At 35.6% G+C, this 9,133-nt stretch overlaps 1 long non-coding RNA gene across 1 annotated transcript; it reads right to left on the bottom strand.

Annotated features, from left to right (window-relative positions):
• Positions 1–320: 320 nt before the first annotated feature.
• On the bottom strand, positions 321–955 carry LOC129242737 (uncharacterized). Its single transcript, XR_008582214.1, has 2 exons — positions 788–955; positions 321–732 (listed from the first exon to the last, which is right to left on the bottom strand). It is a non-coding gene; the product is annotated as an uncharacterized LOC129242737 (long non-coding RNA).
• Positions 956–9,133: the final 8,178 nt, after the last annotated feature.

The raw sequence follows: 9,133 nt of genomic DNA, 5'->3' as shown, positions 1-9,133 counted from the left end.
AAATGAGCACGGAAACGGTACAATTCGAGTGCACTTTCCCTCGGTTGGCTAGGGGTGTTTGGGTTTGAGGGTGTTGTTGCTTCAGTGGCTTGTTTTGTTCGGTCGTTGATGAGATAATGGACCGGCATTTTCTGCTCTGTATGAAACTGTTTAACGCCCGCCCTTCCTACGTTCTAATATCCTGGTCTGGTATTTGATTTTCCCGCTAAGAAATGAATTATTTTAAATGTGGGTTTCAAGGTCAAGGTGACGTTGGTTTGCTGTTGTTTTTGTTAATGTTTCGCGAAAGAGGCGAACACCCAAGGTCTCTTATGATAGTATTTGTAGGCATAAGCGGTTGTTTTTTATTTATTTTTCATCAATTGTGCCATTTTGCTTTCATTAAGTTACGCAGATGCATCGGATTAAAAGGTGAATAGGATATCACAGAACGCAGTTCGCTTTACATGAGGAATATGAGAAAGTGGTTGTTATTCACAAACATAATAGAATTATATAATTATAGAAAAAGTTTTCTGCGGTTGCCCCTCGGCAGGTAATGACAAACCTCCGAGTGTATATCCGTGTTGAAAAGGCTTCTCATAAAAAACCATTTGCGATTCGGAGGCGGCATAAAACTGTTGGTCACTCTATTTGTAAAAAAGCTTGCATTAAGGGGTCCAGCTTGCATTAAGGGGTCCAAACATCGAGTTCTTCAATCATTTTTTGCGAAAACCTGAGAGTTTTTATCACCTTAAAATAAATTACATATTGATATTCATGCTTAAATTCAAAAGACTTAATTTACGCCGTGGAATGTATAGCCTCTTGTAACCAACTGGAATCAATCAGACAAAAATGTTTCATTAAAATAAGTTATCCGTTTTCCATTCACCTAGTTTTAACGAAGAAGATTTAATTTTGAAGTGAAGAAGAAAAAATTACACTTTTTTTAAAAACAAATTGATCAATACAATATTTTTATTAATATAAAATTTGAAGTACATGCAAAGGCCAATATGTAAAAGAATATCCCTGTAAAATTTTAAGTTTATATCTTGATTACTCGTTGAGTTATATTTGAAAGCGCGTCAAAAGGCATATTCGAGAAAAACGCGATTAAAGTTCCCATTCTTACACATCTTTCGTTCGACGCCCATCACTGCCTTTATAGAGACTTTTTAGACTTTATATTAAATTTAAAACATTGAAAAGATTTTCTTTCGATTATAAATGAATTTCTAAAGCAAAACAAAAAATGGAAAATTTGAAAGTGCTGGAGGAGAATTTAGGGTATTTTAAATAATTTTTTTTACAATAAAAAAAATTTAAAACCATATTTAAATTTTTTCGGCTTATTTTTATTTAACTTCTTTCACATGCAAAAAAATGACAAAATGGCGCGGTTTTCAATTTGACACTCCAAAAATTGGGTTTTATATATATATTTATATATATATATACAATTGGCGCGTGCACCCTTTTTGGGTGTTTGGCCGAGCTCCTCCTCCTATTTGTGGTGTGCGTCTTGATGTTGTTCGACAAATGGAGGGACCTATAGTTTCAAGCCGACTCCGAACGGCAGATATTTTTATGAGCAACTTTTTCATGGCAGAAATACACTCGGAGGTTTGCCATTCCCTGCCGAGGGGCGACCACTATTAGAAAAATGTTTTTTTGAATTTTGGTGTTCTCACCGAGATTCGAACCTACGTTCTCTCTGTGAATTCCGAATGGTAATCACGCACCAACCCATTCGGCTACGGGGGCCGTTTTTTTTTTAGTTTTTTAATAAAAAAAACGAAATAATTGAAGTAATAAAGTTATTCTAGTAAGGCGAGAGCCATTGATGTTGAACAACAATTAAAATTTCAGACGATTCGGTTTTTTTTTGTTGATAACACCAGACCGAAAAAAGTCGTTTTGAGACAAATGAGTTTAAAGTTTGAGGTACAGGAGCGCGCGGACCACTCTCTACCTATAGATGCTATAATATTGGGAATTTCCGTATGAAAGATACTATACTTTCGAAATAACAAAGAGCAAAAAAATCAATTTTTTTAATTTCCCTTAATATAAGTTCTATAAATCGTTTACTTTGTTAATGCCCTTAAATGGCTTCTACTCTCATTATGTGGCGGGTCTCAGGTGCAGAATCCATGTCGGATCGCAGACACATTGTATTCGACATCGGTTATTTCCCCAACCCCAAGCCACGTTTTAAAATTCATCGTTGCAGAAGTCGAGATTGACTGAATAAAAGCTTGATATCGAAGATAAACCACTTCGCCTAGATATTGAAGACATTTTTCCCCAAGGCACAAGAAATATGGACAACAAAGGACAAGGGTGACTACAGCTCATTTAAACTTGCCCCAACTTCTTATAACAAAGAGTTAAAGAAATCTCAATTCATCATTCAGATAGTATTTGCTCTCTCAGAAACCAGCATCCAGAAAAAACGTGAATCCTTATACTTGGAGCACAATTCCCGGGCTGTTGAGCAGGTTACAATCTACCCTCATGAGGTAAATTGCCAGAGGGCTGAAAATTAGATCAAATGGCTGCATTCTACCAACCAATTCATCTCAGCTCTACAAAATCGCGGATTAGCACATTAAGGAGGTAAATCAATCGGGAAAATCCCCAGATACTGCTATACTCGTACATAGCCTTACTACAATACAAAACTATTTTATTGATATCTCGAAGACTTTTCACATACGACTTATTAAGCAGTGCAATAGTAGCATAACCTCAACATTAGTTGAAGGGTGATATCGACACTCAAAGCACGAGAAGTCAATTCCTACACCTACTGATTGACCAACGGCTTGCCACAGGAGGTTATAAACCTCAAGGAAACATGACGAGCCCTGCGCATTACCCAGAAGAGGTGAGATATTAACGAAGTTTCTATAAATCCAAAACGAAAACTCAATCCTCGTACCGTTCACCCGGAGAAAGAAATTATATATCATAGAACCAACTCTGGAATGTACAAAGAGACGTTTTGTCTACACTGTACACTGTCGTGAAAAAGTAAAACTAATAGTCACCTATGGTGTCTTAAGGAATCAATTGCGCAAATTGCTCCGATTGGTGGGCGTAAGTACAACAAACTCCCTCAGTGTACTTATAGGGATATCTCCTTTCCCTATTGTGATAGAACTTTCCCTAGAATGAAAGAACGTTATCTTACAAGTACAAGAACTGAAAATTTCACCTGTGGTACAAATACTTGATACAATAACTTCTGCGCTAACATTCTCTAGAATATATATTTTGCATCGGGAGCCATGTAATTTTGGTAATCTATAAAATAAACCTGACCCGGAAAATAAAAATGGCCGGTTATCTTGCAGTTTTTCAAGCAAAGGTCCATGATACATAAACTGGTGGCAAGGAATTCTTTCGAAGAAGCACAACTGCGGCATATATGCTTTTTTTCACACAGCCAGGCATTTTTATGTGCACTACAGACTCACATAATAACATCTAAACTCGTTCAGGATAGCTTCACTTCCCTTAATACTTTGGGGGCAGGCAACAACGTCTTAGGCACTATATCAATATTCAATGAACAAAAACCCCTTTTTCGGGCTTGCTAAAGGCCACATAAGGAAAGTTATCAACAACTGAGAATACACGGAATTTATACGACACTGAATGCAAACAAAACAAATTATCCCTCCTTCCAGAACAACATTAAAAAGAACAGAAAGGGCTTAAGAACTCTTACTGGGCACTGTACCGAACATTTTAGTCTTCGTTATCATTTCAGAAAACTAAAATTATTAGAATAAAGCGTCCGTCGTTTTCGCGAGCTTTTACAGTCGAAGATTCGTACACCTACGTGGAGCGACTCTTAATCCATTACTGATATGGAACAAAAAGCTGAAATTCATGAGAAACCTCTGGTGGGTAAGGATAATAGGCCACATCAGTGGATGATTGCACCATGTCTGAACAATAAAAGTAATACTAATATGTGACTCGGTAGTGTATTATAATATTTTCGGAACAATTACTCTAAGCCCAAAAAATGCATTTGGTCTTTCGCCAGAAGCAAATTTAGTGATTTAAATTTGAGACAATATTTTCCTATAAACTTTTCCTTAACAATTAGTTGGGTGAGATTCAATTACAATTAATTTAATATTAAAACCAAACCGGAAAAATTTTGATAAACAAACACATATTTTCCTCTCCAGGTATTTTATCTCACGCAAGACTAGAAGGACAAAAGAAACAGGGCGCATTGTTTAAAATTATTTACAATTATTATTATACTTCTTTCTCAACTATTTCATATTTAAAATTTTTCAAATTGGTAAAAATCGAATCACTATAACCATTACGTACTTGCCGAAGAGCGCTAAATTCGGCTTAGAAATTTGCCAAACTGTGTATTTGAAGTTTGTCCTACAGGGTTAAAAAAATATTGGTATAAGTACATGTGCATACATACGTCGACATACATGCGCACTACTTTACAAACTGATTCCTTCACGCATTTTTGAATAAAATCTAATTTTGTATACTGACGAGAATTTCAATATGAACAAATTTTTCTGAATACTCAAATACTAACGTGCGTGTGTGAGCTTAGCTGAAAGGCAAAATATGATCCAAAGAAAGGAATTGTAACTGAAAGGCGGGAGGGAAAAATATGCTAAAGGAATTCTTGATGTTGAAACGGTAACAATGATTTAGAGAAATAAAAAATATAATACCGAAACATGTAAACAAGTACTACGAATGAAGTATTCAAAGAATAGCTCGGCACGAACAAATGTGAGCATGTAGATTTTTTAGCAAAAACAAACAAAAAAGTAAGGAACTTTACCCTTTTTGGAAACAAAAAACTCATGGGCAATAAAAGTTATAGCTCATATTTAACTTCAGACAGAGAGACAGATTTAACAGATTCGGTCTTAACATATAAAAAGTGGGTGTCATTTATCTCGATATTATCAAGATACAAGCATTTGCACAAACGTGGGCGGGAAACAGCACATTTTACAAATTTTACTCGGACCTCTTTTTTGCCTTTTTGGGCTTATCTTTTTACCATATTTTAGTGATTTTGCATCATTTATAACAGATATATCGATTTTGTTTTTAAATGCCGTTGTATAGGAGGTTGACGTGATTATTGACTGATTTGGCTCATTTTCAATATCAAACTAACTTGAAAAAAAGAGTAATATGCGTACCCAGTTTCATTGAAAAATATACATTTTTGCACAAGTTATCGGATGCGCAGGCAGAATGGTACACCGAATCCTCACAGAATTCTAAGTAAAAAAAAAAAAAAATAAATAAATATAATAATTGGCGCGTACACTTCTGTTAGGTGTTTGGCCGAGCTCCTCCTCCTATTTGTGGTGTGCGTCTTGATGTTGTTCCACAAATGGAGGGACCTACAGTTTCAAGCCGACTACGAACGGCAAATATTTTTATGAGGAGCTTTTTCATGGCAGAAATACACTCGAAGGATTGTCATTGCCTGCCGAGGGGCGACCGCTATTAGAAAAATGTTTTTATTAATTTTGCTTTCACCGAGATTCGAACCAACGACCTCTCTGTGAATTCCGAATGGTAATCACGCACCAACCCATTCGGCTACGGCGGTCGCCTAACAGAATTCTAAGTAATTTGGTATATAACACATGGGCTGAAAGGACCCGGGCCCAACAAAAAAAAAACATCATTCCAGCGCCGCTCTAATATTTCAATACCATTTTTGTAGAACGATTTAACTTTTGTCTCAAAATAGGTCTCAGTTTCAGCAATAACCTCTTCACTCGAGCGGAATCTCTTACAGGCGAGAATGTTTTCTAGGTCTACGAACAACCAGTAGCCGCTGGGATCAATTTATTTAGTTTTTCCATTGTTTTGATTGACTTGTTTTTGGTCGACCGTGAGCAAACGCGGTATCCACTTTGAATAGAGCTTTCTCATAGTCAAATTTTCATACAATATAAAGCCAACACATTTTTTTTGATATCTACACGCAGCTACCTCACGTTACTTCACTTTTCGATCATTCAGATCAATTTTGCGGATTTTTTTGATGTTTTCTGGTGTTACCGCCTCATTTGGACGACCACCGCGTTGCGCATCATGGGTGTCTTTACGATCACGTTTGAAGTTAGCAAACCATCGACCGGAGTGCCCATAACACTTTTCAACTCATTGCTTTGCTTGAGCGGCATCTTTCTCCATCAAGAGGCAGAGTAAAATTAAAACACGAAATCGTTTTTGATTCATTTTGAAAGTAACAAAAGTAGTGTCACTCTTGGCACAATAACTCACGAACTAATGAACAGAATATCATGAAATCTTATCAGCTGTCTTTTTAAGGTTAGTACTAACTGAAAAAGAGGTGAACGCAACAAAGCTAGTGGCATCTATGTGTTAGATCCGGGACTTTTCAGCTCATGTGTTAGTATATGGCTATATTTATATCGATTCCTTAATACTGTGACATACAACCAATATGTGAACAAACTGGTAATATCCTGTGTGCGATTATAAAACTTTCGAAAGAAACTCTTTGAACAAATGAAGAAGTGACGGTTATTTCTTTGTAATAATATCGGGTGTGTTTTTTTCAACTTGACAACTTAAAATGAGAGAAATATTGGTGTAGATAATTTTGGCAATAACTGGCAAATATTTTTTTAATATTACATATATCCGGCATACGTCCGCCGCGGCTACGAGTTACATGGTCCATTCGACCAGTCCAATTTTTTACTACCTTTTCCGCTAAATCTGGCCGTATGGCGTCAACGGCGCTGTATGGTAATTTATTGAAACAAAATATCATCAATGTTTAGCTGATTAGGTTTTGAAAACAAAAGTTCAGTCAGCATGGCTCGATAGCGCTCAACATTCACCGTAACGGCAGCCTTTTCATTTTGAATGAAATAAGGACCGATGTTCCATAAACCTCACGAAGAGATTTATTAATTTTTTTTTCATAGTAAATTTTTACAATTTGGAAGCGTTGTTCTGGCGATAAATGATCCATGTTGACTTGAAAAACCTTGCTGAATAGGAATATTAACCCAAAGTGCCATTCTATGCTGTCCAATCAAAGTTATCGATGTTTGGAGTTCTCATGCAGCCAAAGAAAAACACACCCGATATCATACGAATAATAATAAATAATAATAATAATAATAATAATCATACGAAAATAAGAAAGATGGATGGAGAAAGTGGGTGTAGCTGGAACAGTGTCAGGACATGGTCCTACGTCACCAGAACTAACCGGATTCGAATCCGGTCAAAGGTTGTCACTTCAGCTGCAGTCCCAATAATTTGTAAGAAACGTTTTGTGAAGCTATAACAACAATAAAGAGATGGTGTGAAAGCCATTTCGTTTGCCACTGTAAATTGTTGTTATTAAATATTTTTAATGGATTGTTACAATGAATTTGAAAATCTGACTTTAAAGAGCGATTAACACAAAATACTTAGTATAAATAATATAACATACAAGTTAGTCGACTCGACACAATCGGTAAACATCTCGAGGATACAGTCGGGCAGCGAGACAATCGCTGACTCGATTGTACTTTTACAATGATGGTTTCTCTAGATTCTTTAAGCAGCTGGGACTTGCCCATCATTAATGGTGGCCACTATAGTCGAGTGTGCTTGAGCGTGGCTATTATTAACAAGGTCCAAGTTTGATGCTTTCTTTGGACAAAATTATCAAATGATAAAAGCAGTTTTTACTAACAGCTGAAGTGCCTCTGAAGGCACTAGTTATTCGGAGACGGCATGAAACTGCGAGTCTTTCAATGTTTATGTTATGAAAATAGACAGATCCACAGCAAGTTGAAGGGGAAGTTCCACTAAACAGTTAAAGGCAATTAATTTCGGAGAATTTTTCAAAAAAACCCACGCATCCTTTTTGTTAAAATCTTACAGGATAATTTTACTATTTTCTAATAGTTTAAGATTAAAATTTTATACATCAAATTTTAAAAATAATTCAAAAATATTTCGAATTCATTTATGTATGTAAGTATATAATTTGAAATTCATTTTAAATAAATGTTTTCATGTCTTTTTATGTTTCAAATACGGCGGCCGCCGGGTTGGTGCGTGACTACCATTCGGAATTCGGAAAGAACGTATGTTGGAATCTGCGTGAAACACCAAAATGAAGAAAAAGATTTTTCTAATAGCGGTCGCCCCTCTGCAGGCAATGGCAAACCAAGTGTATTCCTACCATGAACAACTCAACTCTATAGATATTTCCAAGGACACCAGTTTGTGTAAACTTGGCATAAAACTGCCACAAATCTAAGATCACTGTGGACCTCTACGTCGAATCGACTTAAATAATTAATTTATGTTAAGTAACTAACTGTCCTCAACTTGAATTCAAAGCTTTGTGCTGAATTCTTTTACGCTGAGTACTAGGGGTGGGACTATTCGAATAAAAATTATTCGAATAATAAAATCTTTTATTCGAGAGGTATTCGTAATTCGAATAATATTTATTCGAATTTTTTATTCGTTTATTCGAATAATGCTATTCGAATACCTCACTATTCGAATACCTCACTATTCGAATACCTTACTATTCGAATACCTTACTATTCGAATACCTTACTATTCGAATACATCACTATTCGAATACTTCACTATTCGAATATTTTTGGTAAATATTTATTTAGATTAGCGGACTACTAATCGGTTTATGTACAAGTGCATGCACCATGAGAAGGGCCAATGTAATTTTTATATTTTTAAAAGCATTTTCTCCCTGATGTAAATGAATATATAGTGAGGTATTCGAATAGTAAGGTATTCGAATAGTAAGGTATTCGAATAGTGAGGTATTCGAATAGTAAACTATTCGAATAGTGAGGTATTCGAATAGTAAGGTATTCGAATAATGAACTATTCGAATTAATTATTTAAAACGAATAGTATTATTCGTTTTATTCGAATAATGTTTATTCGAATATTATTCGAAAATAATCCCACCCCTACTGAGTACATAGTATTTTTCAGAAGAAGCTCTTCCATCGGTATCTCTAATCGCAGCTTCTATGTGCTTAACTCATACTATTGTAAGACCTCTATACCTTTGGATAAAAGTCTTTCCATTAAAAAAGATTTC

Source organism: Anastrepha obliqua, chromosome 3 (assembly GCF_027943255.1).
Source record: "Anastrepha obliqua isolate idAnaObli1 chromosome 3, idAnaObli1_1.0, whole genome shotgun sequence".
In the NCBI taxonomy this organism is placed as follows: domain Eukaryota; kingdom Metazoa; phylum Arthropoda; class Insecta; order Diptera; family Tephritidae; genus Anastrepha; species Anastrepha obliqua.
The sequence above is the reverse complement of the archived record's forward strand: the minus strand, read 5'-3'. Positions and strand labels throughout refer to the sequence as shown.